This window comes from Oxyura jamaicensis, chromosome 4 (assembly GCF_011077185.1).
Source record: "Oxyura jamaicensis isolate SHBP4307 breed ruddy duck chromosome 4, BPBGC_Ojam_1.0, whole genome shotgun sequence".
In the NCBI taxonomy this organism is placed as follows: domain Eukaryota; kingdom Metazoa; phylum Chordata; class Aves; order Anseriformes; family Anatidae; genus Oxyura; species Oxyura jamaicensis.
Genome location: NC_048896.1, coordinates 40,452,301 through 40,468,638, shown reverse-complemented (window position 1 = coordinate 40,468,638; position 16,338 = coordinate 40,452,301). Strand labels below are relative to the sequence as shown.

At 51.8% G+C, this 16,338-nt stretch overlaps 1 long non-coding RNA gene across 1 annotated transcript; it reads left to right on the top strand.

Annotated features, from left to right (window-relative positions):
* On the top strand, positions 1–883 carry LOC118165699. The gene is made up of 2 exons (XR_004750183.1): positions 1–124; positions 534–883. It is a non-coding gene; the product is annotated as an uncharacterized LOC118165699 (long non-coding RNA).
* Positions 884–16,338: the final 15,455 nt, after the last annotated feature.

Genomic DNA, 16,338 nt, shown 5'->3' with positions numbered 1-16,338 from the left:
TGGTACCACAGGTTGAGCGGCATCGCGCATGCGTTTTAGCGCCAGCGCCACCGGCATCCGCTTTAGTGCCCCTGCCTGCGGCAGAATGGCGGTGGCCTGCTCCGAAGCTGAAGTGCCAGAACGAGTTTAGTGGTCGGGGCCGCCCCGGCACGGCGCGCGAGGCGAGGCGGCGGGCGGTCGGCGGTTCCTGGGGCCATGGCCCTTGTGCGGGGCGGGGGGCGTGCCGCGCCGGACCCGTGCTCTGCGGAGCCGTGGGGTCTGCCGGCGGCGAGCCTGGGCGACAAGAGGCAGGGGAGGGAGGGAGAGCAGGGAGAGGAGAGGAGAGGCGGGGAACGGCACTGGGGGGGAGGGGGGGGGGGGGCGTTCCGGAGGCCCTGCAGGTTCAGGTGGGCTGCTCCGTCCCGAGGCATGCTGGGAACTGTAGTCCTGCACTGCCGCCAGCAGCCGCCTAGGTCCCTGTGCAGCGAGTGACCCCGTTGTCGCTGTTGCTTTGGCCCGTGTAAGGCATGTCACACTCCTGTGTGTTCTCCTAGGGGGGTGACAGCTCAGCCTCCGGACCCTTACCAAGGAGGAAGTCGGGAGAGAGAGCGAGTGAGAAGTTCCTGAACCATGAAATCGTCCCAGCGGCACCCACAGCGGGAGCTGCGATGAGTGTCCTGCTTCCTGGCTCCTTTCTTAACCTGGCCGCTATCCTGTGGAATGGTGGGCAATGGGATTGCGGGGGGCAGAGGGGGAACCACTGCTCGGGGAGGGCTGGGCATCAGTCACCAGATGATGAGCAATAGCATCATGCATCGCTTGCTTTGCAACGTTCCCTCATCATTGTTATTATGATTTCCCTGCCTTCTTTGTCCTATTAAACTGTCTTTATCCGAACTCATGAGCTTTGACTATTTTTTCTTACCAAGTCTACCATGGTGGGGAAAAAAGCACCACTCAGCCATTCACTCTGGCCACCTGCCAGGTTAAGCTGGAACAAGAATGCAGATGGAAAAGATTAGAATGCACGCCTCCTCATTTGGTCTGTTCCCTGCAGCGGACCCTGGCCGGAGACCCCAAGCGGGCACCAAGGCACTGCGGCGAACTCCTGGCGATGACCCCTGGGGGGTCACCTAACCTGCTGCCCAGAGCTCGTATCAAAACCTGGTTGCCACACCTGCTCAGAACAACTGTTCTGCAGCTCTGGTCCACAGAGTTGGTTCCCAGAGCTGGTCCCCCCAATTTGTCCCCAGACCTCCTCTCCAGATCTTGTCCCCACACGTGGTCCACAGCTCCCCAGAGCTGTTCTGAAGACCTGGTTCCCCCAGAGCTTCTCCCAAGTCCTGGTGACCAGACCTGCTCCCCCCAGCTCATCCCCAAACATAGTCTGTGGAACTTGTTCCTGCTCCCCCCACACCTGCTGCCCAGGGCTGGTCCCCAGAGCTGGTCTCTTGGTGTGTGTTTCTTGGGTTTGCGGTCAGCAGAACCCCGGCCAGAGACCCCCGGTGGGCTCCCGGCCCTCGGCGGACACCGGCAGGCGATCCCTGGCGGACACCCAGCATGCACCGCGTCAGATCATCAACAGCTACCTCCGGCCGGCCTGCAGAGCTGTGGCAGACCCCCGCCAGTAACACCCGGAGGCACCTGGTGGCAGTGGCGGACATGCCCAGCGACAACCGGCAGGCCCCTGCAGGCCACGCCCAGTGAGCCCCATCGGGTCCCCAGGCGCTGTGACATACCCAACCAGGTGAGCTATGGTGGGACCAGGGTGCCGTGGCATACCCCGCCCGGCAGAGCCTCGCCAGTGATGCCCAGCCAGGCCCCCTACCGCTGCAGCGGAACCACACCTGCGACAGCCGGCAGCCCTCTGGGTACTGCGGCATAACCCCACCAGCAACACCTGGCCGGCCCCCGGGCACCGTGGCAGACACCCCGGCAACCACTGCCGGGCCCCTGGCAGACCTCGTTCAGCAACCCCCGGCAGGTCCCCGTGCGCCAGGGAGGATCCCTGCCGGCAGTCCCTGTCAGGCCCCTGTCTCCGCGGGTCCGCAGACATGGTCCCCAGAGCTGCTACCCAGACCTGCTCCCCACACCTGTTCTGAAAATCTGGTACCCAGAGTTCGTCCCCAGATGTGGTCAGAAGAACTGCTCCCCAGACGTGCTCCCCAAACCTGGTCCCCACAGCTGTTCCAAAGACCTGGTCCCGAGACCAGCTCCCCAGAATTGGTGCCCAGGGCTGCTCCCCAGAGCTGGGCCAAAGATGTGCTCCACACAGTTAGTTCCCAGAGCTGGTTCCAAGAGCTAGTCCTCACACAGAGCTGGTCCCCAGACCTGGTCCACAAACCTGATTCCCTGATCTGTTCCCCACATCGCATCCTCAAGTGTAGTCCTCACAGCTGGTCCCCAGAACCAGTCTGAAGACAGGGTCCGCAGACCTATAACCCAGCTTTGGAGTGGAGTAAGTCCAGGAAGCAGTGGTGGGGACGCGCTCAGGGGACCAGATGTTGGGAGACCAGATGTGGGTAGCAGTTCTTGGGAGCAGGTCTGTTAGAGCAGGTCTGGTGCTCTGTTCAGGTGACCGGATCTGGGAATCAGCTCTGGGGACCAGCCCTGGGAAGCAGGTCTGGTCACCAGGACTTGGGAAAAGCTCTGGGGACCAGGTCTTTGAAACAGCTCTGGGGAGCTGTGGACCACGTGTGGGAACAAGATCTGGAGAGCAGGTCTGGGGACAAATCGTGGGGACCAGCTCTGGGAACCAACTCTGTGGACCAGAGCTGCAGAACAGTTGTTCTGAGCAGGTGTGGCAACCAGGTTTGGTACCAGCTCTGGGCAGCCCCTCCCCCCCCCCCCCCCCAGTGTTTGTCACCAGCCGTCCGCCACGGCGCCTTGGTGCCTGGTGGGCATCTCCGGCCAGGGTCCACCACGGCTCGCGGGGACCCACAGGGTGTGACCGGCGGGGTTCCACTGAGGGTTGGCAGGGGTTGACAGGTGCTGTTGGCTGTGGTGCCCGTGGGCCCGCCGGAGGTCACCATTGGTGGTCCGCCAGGTCTGCCGAGGGCCCGCTGGTCGTCACAGGGCGCGATCTGCCAAGGCACTCAAGGTCCCCCTGGAGGTGACCATCGGGGGTCCACTGGGGATCACCGCGCGCGGTCCGCTGGGGGCCTGCTGGGGGTAGGCGGTGGGGTCCGCCGTGGCACCTGGGGCCTGCCAGATGTCACCTTCAGGGTTCTGTCGGCGGCCCGTTGTGAGTCGAAAAGCGCAGTCGGCTGCAGCACCCGGGAGCGGGCCGGGGGTCACTGAGCCCTCGGAGCCCACTGGGAGTTGCCCGTGTGCTGCGGCACACGGGGGGCCCGCTGGAGGTCGATTGGCAGGGTCCAGCGGGGGCTTGCTGCGGTTTGCCAGACATGGTCCACCATGGTGCTCGAAGGCCCACCGGGGGTAGCCGCCAGGAATCCGCAGATGGCACCCTGTGTCCCGCTGTGGGTCAGTGGCAGGGGTTCACCAGGGACCCAGGGGCCTGCTGAGTGTCACCAGTGGGGTCCGGCAGGGGCCTGCTGTGGGTGGCTGAGGTGGGGTACACTGGGGACCCACTGGGGGTCGCTGGTCGTGTGTCCGCCGTGGCACCTGGGGGTCCACCTGGGGTTCTCTGGCAGGAGTCCGCCACTGCGCCCGGGGAACCCTAGGCGAGGTATGCCTGGTGGGGTATGCCTCTGTAGTGGGTTTACGTAGCAAGGTTTTGGTAGCAGGGGGCCTTAGGGGTGGCTTTTGTGAGAAGGTTCTAGAAGCTGTCCCATGTTTGGTAAGGGGCCCACTGCTGACCAGAGCTGAGCCAATAAGTGATGTTGTTTTGTGCCCCTGTGAGAGCAGATTTAAGACAGAAAAAACGCTGCATCACACAGCAGCTGGAAGAGTGAGAGGAATGAGGAACAGCCTTGCAGGTGCCAAGGTCAGTGAAGAAGGAGGGGGAGAGGTGCTCCAGGTGCCGGAGCAGAAGTGCCCTGCAGCCTTCTGGTGAGGACCATGGTGAAGCAGGATGTCCCCCTGCAGCCCATGGAGTACCACGGTGGAGCAGGGTTCCACACTGCAGCCCATGGAGGAGACCACGGTGGAGCAGGTGGACCTGCACCAACGGAGACTGCGGCCTGTGGAAGACCCCTGCCGGAGCAGATTCCGGGCTGAACCTGTAGCCCGTGGAGAGGAGACCACACAGGGGCAGGTGACCTGGCAGGAGCTGCTGCCCATGGGGGGCCCAGGTTGGAGCAGTTTGCTCCTGAGGGATGGACCCCGTGGTACGGACCCATATCTGGAGCAGTTCTTGAATAGAACTGCTGCCTGTGGGAATCCCACGCCGGATCAGTTCAGCAAGGACTGCACCCCGTGGGTGGGACCCCACAGCACAGGGGATGAGAGTGACTGAGAAGGAGTGGTGGCAAAGAAGCGCTATAGACTGACTATAACCCCCATTCCCCTGCGCCGCTCGGGGTAGGAGGTGGAAGAGGATAGATGGGGGGGTGGGGGGGGGAAGGTGCTTTTAGTTTCTTTCCTTTGTTTCTCACTTCTCTAGCTCATTAGTAATAGGCAATAATCTTACTATCTCCCTATGCTGAGTCTGTTTTGCCTGTCACGATAATTACTGCGCGATCTCCTCGTCCTTAGCTCAACCCTTGAGCCCCTTTCACCGTATTTTCTCCCTGTTCCTCTTTGAGGAAGGGGAGTGAGAGAGCGGTTGTAGTGGAGCTTGGCTGCCCACCCAAGGAAAACCACCACAGCTGCGGCCCTGGGGGCCCGCCAGGGGGGTCTCCAGCAGGTGGCCATCACAGTACCCAGGGGCCGGCCAGGAGTCACCAGGCAGTATCTTCCATGGTTCGCCAGGCGGGTTACCCCACGGTGCCCAGACATTGTCCTCTACATGTGGTCCCCAAACATTTTCCCCAGATCTGGTTCCCCAGACCTGTTACTCAGATCTGCTCCCTGGATCTGGTCCCCAGCTCTTGTGCCCACATCTTGTCCCAAAGATGACCCTTGGTGGGGCCCCGTGTCCGATGCTGGGCAGCGACCCCCAGGAGGGTCAGCTGACCTGCTGCCCAGAGGTGGTACCAAAACCTGGTTCCCACACCTGCTCAGCACAACTGGTCCTCAGAGTTGGTTCCCAGAGCTGGTCTCCACAATTTGTTCCCAGACTTGCTCCCCAGACCTGCTACCCGGAGCTGGTCCCCAAGGATGGTCCCCTCCACCAGACCCCATCCCCACACCTGGTCTCCCAACATCTGGTCTCCAACACTGGTTCTTGGACCTCACTCCAAAACTGTGTTGTAGGTCTGGGGACCAGATCCGCAGACCAGGTCTTCGGACTGGTTCTGGGGACCAGATCTTGGGAGCAGGTCTGGGGACCAGGTGTGAGGACTACACTTGAGGACTCAATGTGAGGAACAGATCAGGAACCAGGTTTGTGGACCAGGTCTGGGGACCAGCCCTACTTTGGGGAGCATTCCTGTGGACCAGGCATGGCAACCAGATCTGGGGAACACGTCTCTGGGGAGCAAGTCTGGGACCATGTCTGGGGAACAGGTCTTGCAACCAGTTCTGTACATCATGGCTTGGGACGAGCGCTGCGGACCAGGTCTGGGGACAAGTTCTGGGGACCACCTCTGGGGAGCAGTCTGGGATCCAGCTCTGGGGACCAGCTCTGGTCTAGCAGGATTAGCAGGGACTAGCAGGTCTGGGGAGTGGGTCTGAGGAGCAGGTCTGGGGAACCCGATCTGGGGACCAGTTTTGTGGATTATGTCTGTGTACGATGTGTTGGGACCAGGTTTGGGGACCATGTCTTGGGACATACTCTGGAGACCAGGTGTGGGGATTGGGTCTGGGGACCCGGTTTGCGTACAAGGACTGGAGACAGCTCAGGGGACAATGTCTGGAGACCACCTCTGGGGAACAGCCCTGGGGATCTGCTCTGGGAACCAGCTCTGTTCAGCAATTCTGTGGAGTAGGTCTGAGAACTGGTTGTGGGGTCCAGCTCTGGGGACAAGATTCTCTGGGGAGAAGACTTGGAGACCAGGTCTGGGGACCAGGTATGGGGAGCAGGTCTTGGAGAACAGATCTGTGGAGCAGCTCTGGGGACCAGTCCGGGCTACCCGATCTGGGTAGCAGCTCTGGGGACCATGTCTGCGGACCTGATCTGGGGATCAGATCTGGGGACCAGATCTGGGATGAGGTCTTCAGACCAGTTCTTTGGATCAGATCCGGGGGACCATATCTCCGAACGAGATCTAGAGAGCAGGTTTGGGGACCAGATCTGGGGACAAGGTGTGGGGACCAGCTCTGGGGACCAGGTCAGGGAAGCAGGTCTGGGGACAACCTCTGGGGACGAGATGTTGGGAGAAGAGCTGGAGACCAGGTCTGGGAGAGCAGATGTGCGGACCAGATCTGGTGACCAGCTCTGGATACCAGGTCTTTGGACCAGTTCTCAGGAGCTGGTCTGGGGAGCAGCCCTGGCCAGCAACTCTGAGGAGCAGGTCTCGGGACCAGATCTGTGGAACAGTTGTGAGGAGCAGGTTTGGGGAGCAGGACTTGAGGAAAATGTCTGGGGACCAGGTTTGGGGAGCAGGTCTAGGGACTTGATCTGGGGAGCATGGCTGGGGCCCATGACTTTTGACCGGATAGGGGGAGAAGCTCTGGGGACCGGAACTGCGGAACAAGTGTGGGGAGCAGGTGTAAGGAGCAGGTCTGGGTAGCAGCTTTGTGGAGCAGCCGTGTGGACTACATCTGAGAACCAGTGCTGGGGATCCACTCTAGGGAGATTTTATGCGGACCATGTGTGGGTACTGTAATTTACAATAAATGTTTGTTCATTGTCTTTGTTCTGTTTGAAGAGTGGGGGTAGTGAAGGTTCCTGGGTGATAAGAAACTGTGAAGCGCCTGGCTGGACATTATGAAATTCCTTACTTAATGTAACAAAAGAGTACATAAAGGATTCGCTTGAAACCAGCAAGGAGGAGGGAGCCCCCCCCCACCCCCCACCCCCCTTCCCCCCCTTCTTTCATCTTCTGCTTAAAGTCACTGTTGCAAGGCTCATGTAACCACTTCTTGATAAGTTGTTAACTAGTTTGGCAGCATCCTGCCTTCCTGCTTCATGCTGGGCCAACATGACCAGATAAGGGAAAAGAACTTGAGTCACAATGCAGAGGAAGACTACGGCCTTCATCTTCACAACCACCAAAGGGACTGAGACGACCCCCTGGCAACAGCATGCACAGCCGCAGAACATACCAGGATGTGTCACGTATACCGGAACCACCAGGCGATAAAAGGAAGATTCTGGGGGAGGGTGGGTGCACGCCGTTGGTGGAGCCAGAGACTCCCCGGCCGCCCAGTGCTGTTTTGCTTGTTGGCTGCTTACTTAATAAAATCATTTGCATTATTGGACATGACCCTCTCTGTCAATTAATTGAGAGCTATTTTATAACAAATTTGGTGCCGTGACTTGGATGAAGGCAATTTGACTGAAGAAGCTCTTCGGAGGGGGCGCCCCGCCGATTTCGGCGGCCTCTGTTGGGAATATTTTCACTCAAATCCTTCACCGACAAACCCTAAAATTAGCAACAAGCAATTAAAGCCGGCAACCCCAAGTAATCTTTGTGCACGAAGACCGAATGAAGACTCAGGATTGAGTAAGTATAGGCCGGTGTTCTGTTCGGTTGGGGTTGGGTTTCCCGGAGCATAACGCGTGAGACGTCCAGTGGGACGAGGTGAGTGCAGACCCCTCAGTAGTGCGGTTCCCACATCCCGCGAGGGACTGGGCCACGAAAAGGGGGAAGCGTTGTGTGTGTGTGTGTGAAGGTGCTCCGGAAGATGGGACAGAAGAAAAGTAAGCCTTCTGGTCCCATGGGTAAGGGAAACTCTAGTGTGAGTTTACCGGATAGTCCACTGGGACTAATGATTAAAATGATTAGTGATTCCCCTTCTAGGCGGGGAAAGAGTAAAGTGAATATGCACACCTTTGGATTAACTCAGAAACTGGAGCTAATCTGTATCTCCTAAAAGAAAAAGGAGGGAAAGGGAGATGTGGCATCACCTCCCTATATAACCCCTCCTATGCCCACGGCCCTCTCCCTTCCAGAACCCGCTGATCCCCAATTTTCAGGGGAGTCGGATAGTGAGATTGACTCCAGTGCTCAAGGGCCAGTAATTAGGAGTCAAACTAAGTAATAAAAACTTGCCAGACATCCCGTCTCAGGCAGGAAACAGATGGACAACAAGGACACAAATTAGCTCAGACTGATAAGGACATTGCAAACTTGCAAAATCACTACATTCTAGATAAAGGGTGAGAAGTATACTATGAGGAAGACATACGGCCTTCCTCCCAAAGACCACTGCCCACGTCCTGAAGACCCCTGCCCACAATTCTTGAAAGAATCTGCACAAACACAAAGGACTGATAAGCTAATTAGTATAAGAAGCGTGAGTAGGCGGGTTTAGGTAATTAATATGTATAGGTGTTAATTGAATATTTGTTGTTCTGCTGTGAGATAGTTTGTCACTTTGGGTATGCACGTTAGGTGGAAGGATCCCCCATGCATCCAGTGCTGTCAATAAAGAATACTTCGTCACTAAGAAGAAATTTTGACTTTGTTCTTTAAATCAATCTGGCACCCCAGATGGGACAACCTCTCTGCCCGGCTGCAGGACCCGCTGGGAATAGGACTCCCTAGGGTACCCCCGGGACTTCCTGGAGGGACTCCTTGACTCAACGGATCACTGCGGAGGCAGACAAGGACCCCATCGCTGTAAGTGACGATATTCTTTATTTTGGTTTGTTTGTTTGGTAGACCGGTCATTTGGTGCTGCCTATAAGTCGGAAGGTAACCTTCTGCAGGGTAGTGTTGGTGTATACTTTTGTGGCTAGCACCTTAAGTATACGTTGGATCTGTGTTGGCGGCATTTAATTGCCGTTGGGAACCTTGGCAAAAGGTTTGCCTTTAAGGTTCATTTGGTACTGTGTTACTTATTTCAGTTTTCTGACCTATTGAATGCAGAATTTGACTCTGTTGTTATTGCAATTTTAGCTATATTTTTGGTAATAATAATAGTTTCTTGGTGTTGCTGTAAAAAGATACCAACGTGCTGCGTGTTGTAAGTGTTAAAGGGGTATCTTGAAAGTGTGAATTAAAAAAGATGGGATGAAATGTTGTATACTGCTATGTTGTTTCAGCATCTTGGAGGGAAAAGGTATGGAATTAAGTTGGCCTCTGACTGAGCTTTTGGTGCTGGCATTAGAAAAGTACAGGCTGGAGAAAGATAAAGGAAGTGTTAAAAGGGTTGTTGAAGGTGTTAAAGGTGTGGCACGTAGTATTTGATAAAGCTGTTTGAAGTTGAATGAGCAGGGAAAGAGGATGTAGGGATGTTAATAGTTCTGCCTCAACCCGAGGCTGAGATCTCAAAATCACGATTGTGAGCCCTCTGGACAGAGGGACCATGATGGGTCCGAAAGAGTTGTCATGGAAACAGAAAAGCAGTTAACTCTTAAAACAACCTGAGTTCACATGTGAACTCAGATTGCCAATGGGACTGCTCAGGGAACTTTCAACGATTGCATTCCCCTGACCGACCCCCCCCAACTGAGACCCTAATCAGGCCCCAGGGCACAGCAGTGGATCCCCACCGGCGACCCCAGGCGGGACCCTGTTGTAAGGGTTAGGAGGGTGGGGGACCCCGAAATTGGGGAGGACCCCCAAAACTGGGGGGAACCCCAAAATTGGGGGCAAGAACCTTAATATTAGGGGCTGAGGCAAAAAGGATGGGGGGGGGGGCAAAATTGTGGGGAAAACCCGCAAACTGGGGGAAAATCCCCAAAACCGGGGGGAAAAAAAGGGGGAAGGGGGCGAGAGGGAGTGAAAGAGGGGGGGGTCAGATAATGGCTTCCTACAGTAAGCAGCGATGCTCAATTTTCCAGGGAATCCTGGGAGATATAGTTCTCCAGCACTGGGCTTCCGGGCAGTCATATTGGGTGCCTAGATCATGCCGGGAACAACAGTTCTCCGGCACTGGACTTCCGGGAGGCCATGTTGGGTGCTCAAAGCATGCCGGGAGGTGTAGTTTTCGGGTTAGGGTTTAGGATTTAGGGTTTAGGGTTAGGGCTTTAGGATTTTTAGGATTAGGGTTGTAAGGGTTTTTAGGGTTAGGGCTGTAAGGGTTAGGAGGGTGGGGACCTAGACATTTTTGTGGATCTCCAAAACTGGGGGTAACCCCAGAATTGGCAGGGAGAATCTTAATATTAGGGGGGAAGGCCAAAAAAAGGATGGTGGGGACCCCATAATTGTGGGCGAAACCCACAATTTTGGGGGAATATCCCCAAAACTGGGGGCAGGGGTGGAACCAAAAAACAAAACAAAACGAAACGGGGGGGGGGGGGGGGGGGCAAATAATGGTGTCAGTGAGGCTCAATTTTCCGGGGTACGCTGGGAAATGTAGTTCCTGGTCACTGGGTTTCCAGGAGGCCATGTTGGGTTCCCAGAGCAGTCTGAGAGGTTCTAAGGCATTGTACTTCCGGAAGGCCATGTTGGGTGCCCGGAACACCTAGCTGACTACGTACCAGGCCAAGTATCCAAATATCCAAAAGGCTCAAATGAAGATTTTCAGACACAGATTTAGACGGCTGGGACATGCACAGATCCAGAAACTTGAGTTAACACCTGAGCACAGCAAAGCCAACCACAATCTGCAAGCCACAGGGAACACCGACAGTGTGATCCTTTCCCCCAAGACACATCTAATTCCTCAGAACCTGAGCTTTCTCCCCAAACACTCTACCTTTTGCTTCTTTCATTGTTTTTCAGTTTATTCTACAAAGAACAGCACAGAACAAGCATTAATAGGACAGAAAGGAAATTAAAGCTACTGGAATGGGACAAGAAAAGTATTCAGCAGCTTATTTTGAGATGGACACTGCGTAGTGGCAGACAAAGACAATATCCTTGTCCTTCCTGCACAGAAGGGTGATGTTCTGTTGACAGGTATTTCGTATTATTTCTCCAAGCTGTCCTCTTTCCCATCTGCATTTTCTTTCATAACACAGCTTCACCTGGCTCCCACCTAAGGCCATTTCCACATCCCATTCCTCTTCTCCTAAGAGTGCAAAAGGAAGAGCTTCCACACCGAGCCAAGCAGAACAGTAAAATGGCAGTTTCCTCTAACTTCCTCCTTTTAAAATTTATTTTGTATTTAAGAACTCAGACAGGAAACAACCAACCTTAGCTGCTGGGTTTCTACTTCCACAGCAGCAGTGTGTATTTAACCTACACAACCGTTCCCATGCAAGTGTCCTTGGAAAACAAAACCAGTAAGTTTCAACCACCTGCCTGCTGATACTGCGGACCGGGCAGCTACGCTGTACAAACTTCTCCATTGCTGCATGCTTTTACAGCACATGAAGTTAGGCAGTGATTTGCTTCCTCCTCCTTACTTTGCAAGGAAAATCAGCCAGGCTTCTACTGAAACAGGAGTCAGATGACAACCCGGGACACTTCAAAATCCTTGAAAAACACCAATGAGAGACAGAATTTTTATTAAGGCGTTTATCTGCACTCACAGTTTGCATCCTCAGGAGGAAACATGATGAACGCTTGGTGTCTTCGTGCCTCCTGGTGTTTCGCTGTCAGCTCCTGGGTGCTCAGGCACAGCTACCAGACAGCTCATCCCCGCAGAGCTCAACCACAAAGCACTGAGTCTGCCAAAAGCCTTTTTAAAATGTTTTTGGAAAAGCTGAATGGTTGGAGGCAGAAAACGTGTTTTTAATCTTTAGAGCATTTAGAGATAATTTGATTGGAAGTCTCTTCTCAATCTAATTGAGCATCTCTGTCTCTGATCCTCAGACAACCGCTGCAGGCAGGGAAGTACAACTACCTACTTTATCCAGATTAGGAGAAAACAAAAAGCACCACAGTTGGAATGACTTACCAGAGGTAACACACAAAACTTGTGGTGGAGCAAAGAACAAAACCTGTGTGCAATGTCTGCAGCATATATGAAACAGCGCTATGTGCTTCTTTATTCCAGCATCTAAGCTTCATCCCAACAGAGAAAAATACTAACAACTGACATAAACATTACATTTTGAACTGTCCATCTGTCTTCATTTTAAATCTATTATATATATATATATATCTGCATAATTGTGTTGATTCAATTCTGTTTTGATCAAAGCACCTTTTTTATTATTATTATTTATTATTTATTTTTATTTTTTGTGTGTGTGTTTGCGATGCTGTCCAATTTGCTGTATGCGTAGCAGATCACACATCCAGAAGAATGCACAGCACTGAAACCACAAAAGGCAGCTCCTTTCTATTTTCTGTGCTTTTACCTCATGTGCTTGTGAGATTTGTGAACCCCTGTATTCACTGCTTAGGCTAGTTATGTCTATTTAATCCTTATATGATTCCTAAAAAATTAATCTCTGCAGCTTCTAACCATTTACACTGCCTGTGAGTTCCCTTCAATCATCATTATCTGTATGGTACTAGGAAGCCTGAAAGCAAATTTACTATTTCAGGTGCTCCCGTATGAGTGCCCTTATTCCCTTGTCCCTTGAAACAATTCCTCCCCCACACACAACCCAAAAGGACACTAGTCTTTCCCAGCACCCCAGCATATTCACATGATGTCCTCATTATTAAAACATTTTTTTCAGGGGTGAAGGTGCTGACAACACCAAAACAGGCTGGCAAACCCACGGCCATGCCTGCAAAAGCAGTTAATGACAAGGAAAGAAGCCCTTGCCTGGTCTCTGTACCCACTGATGTAACACTAACACAAACCACCACTGGGAGAGTGGGCTTAAAAACTCTTTCTTTTGCAAACAGCAAGCTAAAGAGGACTTGCTGTTTAATTTAAGCAGCAAAATCCAACCCCATTAAACCACTACATTCATGTCCACTTTACCAGCCACCCCAATACAGCCAGCTTCCATCCTCACGTTCACATCAGTGAGCTCAAAAGCAGCAAACTCTCTCACACTGTGCTTCACCAACTGTACAACTCAAGCAGAAACTTTATTTTCTGGAGACCCTCAACAAGTATTCATTATATCTTTCTTTCTTTCTTTCTTTCTTTCTTTCTTTCTTTCTTTCTTTCTCTCTCTCTCTCTCTCTCTCTCTTCCTTCCTTCCCTTTTTCTCTTTTTCTCTTAAAGGAACCAGACATTAATTGTCCTTGCTCAAGAAGCAGGGCCCTTTGCAACCATTTCCCCAGAGAAATGTGATCTCTGCATAGTTTATTACCTTACAATGCTGATGGGTGAAGAAAAATGAGACTAAGAGCAGTCTGCTGCAGGTAAATAATTAACCACTGGAATAATGTCAACCTATTTCTCAGCTTCATTCTCCTTAACTATACTTTGGCATCATGCTTTGACCTTCACCACAGGGCTGAAGCTGGTAGCATATCTTATTCAACAACACAGGTGTATTCTTCCAACTGGATGCAAACAGATCTTGCCAGAAGACTACAACAGTGTTTAATCCAACGTGAACTTGAGTCGTTCCTCCTATCTGTTCAGACAAGGAATCACCTGGATGTTTGTTTGTTCTACTCTTGTTGCCTCAGGGGCTTCAGCTTCCCGCATCAGGAAAAAACTTGCTCTTTTTGCGAGCTGAGAGGGAGAACAATTCTCATTCTTCAAAATTATTTGGAGACAGAGGGGTGACATTTTGCAGCTACGGACCAGCTGTTCTCCAGCCGGATATAGACCAGGGCAGGGAAGAACAGACATGGAAAAAGTCATCCAACTCCAGGCCCCTGGGGCCATGGGCTAAGGTCAGCAGTAAGCATAGAGCAGTCCAGATTTTTGCTCCTCCCAGAGGATGCCAACTGAGTCCTGAGTTCTGGCAGTAGCCATAGCTCCGCACAGCAGGGATTACAGCACCTGCCCTTCTCCTCCCTCGGGGCACTTGAAAGAGGGACAGGCTGGCGTTAAAGCTGTCACTTTGCCCTCTTCACTTTCTCTTCCCTTCTGGCTCGAGTCTCTTAAAATGACACTTGCAGCAGCAAGAGCGGTTGTATCTCCCCAGAAAAATAGATTCCATTGAATCCTCTGAAGGTCTGCTTGTTTGAGGGACAGCACGTCTGGCTTCCACCGAGCCGGCGTGCTTACCTCTGCTCAGCAAAGAGAACAGCAGCGTGATAGCACCGCTCGTGGGAAGCCGCTCACCTGGACTTACAGTGTCATCGGAGAGATGCTATCACTGGCCTGCAGGCTCAGCATTTGATTAGGCCTTGCCTCAATGTAATTAAGATCTTAAGGATCTTCTTTAATGTTTTCACATTAGGTCTGCTAAGGCATTGTCAGCAGCAGGAAGGGCTTATTGATATCGATATCAACAGGAAACTTCTCAACAGACAGGGGCTGTACCTACGTATGGCAGCCATTTAGCTACTACAGCATACATGAGATCAAATTAAGTTTTTTTTTTTTAAGTTGCCTATTTTTGCTCTGATAACTGTCATTCTACAGTTGCAACCAGAACACGAAGCACAAAATCCTGAGTAAAATCAGCAAATAACAGAGCTCATGCCTGGAAAAAGTTTAAAAAAAGCCTGAGTTTTGTGTAGAAAATAAGTTGAAAAGTTGTGACATTATAAAAACACATACATACAAAATACTCAAGGACTGCTTGCTGTAAAGTGACTGAACATGGACACTGAGAGCACCATGCATTGCTAGAAAGAAGGAAAACGTTCTCCATGCCCTATAACTGACTGTGGTTGAGAGAATTCTTAATTTTACCTCATGAACTTGATACTCTGACAAAAAGCCATGTGAAAAAGCCATGGAGAAAATGGCATCACCTGCGCTCTCAGATGGTCTACTGCTTTGCTGTGATGAAGACAGATGCTGAAGTTTAGCTAAGTTCCCCACAAAAAAAGTCAAAGGATTCTTGTAAATCTCTCAAATGAGAAAATCTGCATCTTCTTGAGAAAACAGTGCCTTGAGGAAGCTGCAGTAGCTGACACCAAACACCCCTCTGACTGGAGAGAGTTTTCCTGGAGTGCTAAAGAACATCTGAATTTTTCAAGGGTGGCTTACTAACAGTCTAGCAAATGAGGAAAAAAATATCTAATTAGCAACAAGTGAGTAATACAAACACATAACTATGTTTACAACGTGCCATCATGGAAGAAAAACACAAGGGAAAGAGCTGTCACAATCTCTTTGACACCAACATATTTGGCTGCTTTTGTAGCATGCCAGCTCCACGAGTGAGCATTTGATATGGATTCATGAACATACTGAAAAGCCTCTTATCACTTGTTCTGTGGGTCTGCAGAGCACAAGAGGCTGATCAGTCTCTGTACGTGTTTTCCCCATATCTGTATTTTACTTCCACTCAGAATCGCATGAGTGAAGTTTAGTTCAAAATCTGCCTTCTTCCGTATCTACTTGTTGCAGCTGGAGTCTCTGAAGCAACCTGCCAAGTATTCACATTTAAGCAGAGGCATTAAGGCTACAAAACAGTAATTTGAATTAAAAGAGATGGCCTGCAAGCTCTGCACTTACAAGGGGATATAAAGACCACAGAGAACATGTTGTACCGAGCAGAGCACAGTGCTACAAGCCAGGACCCATGCAGACGAACTGCTTGCTAAATACTGAGAGTTTGGGCTAAACACAATGGTCCAGCGCTTTTGTTCTTTCACCACCACCTTTGAATAAGCATTTCTGTTCAACATTTCCCTCCCTCTGAGTAAGTGCTGCTGGGGTTCAACCATATTTTCCTGAACATTAATTTTTCCTGCCCATCTGACAGCTGCCACAAAGTCCCGTGTACTTTTCATAATGTTCAGCTCCTCGAATCACAGGACTACACAGCAGGCTCGCTCACTGATACAGAGCTTCCTCCAAACCCTAGGAACTATTAGGAAAACCATAAAAGCCAAGAGCAGTACCTCAGGGCTTGAATTCTACATGTTACACAGCATCCAAAATTATTAGCATATGAATGATCAACATGAACCTTTTTGTTCCAGCCTGTTAATAACTTCTGACAGCATCTACCTTGTTATATTGCTTCATACAGTTACCTGCTGCACTACAGTTAGGAATATTCCCAACTTACAAGAAAACTTTTGTTATACTCAAAGAAAACTACTGATAGTTAACGCCAAGCAGGACAAACCATGCTTGTGGTGGAGGGCATGGTTACAAGATCTTTCATCCCAACGACACCAGGCTGTATTTGTACTCAAATGCCAGCACAAATATACTTAACACGGGCTGACACAGGGACTCCTCAAAGGTCATTACATCCCTGTTAAGCAGAAAAGCAGCACGGCCACTGCAGAAGGTAAGGCAACCACCACG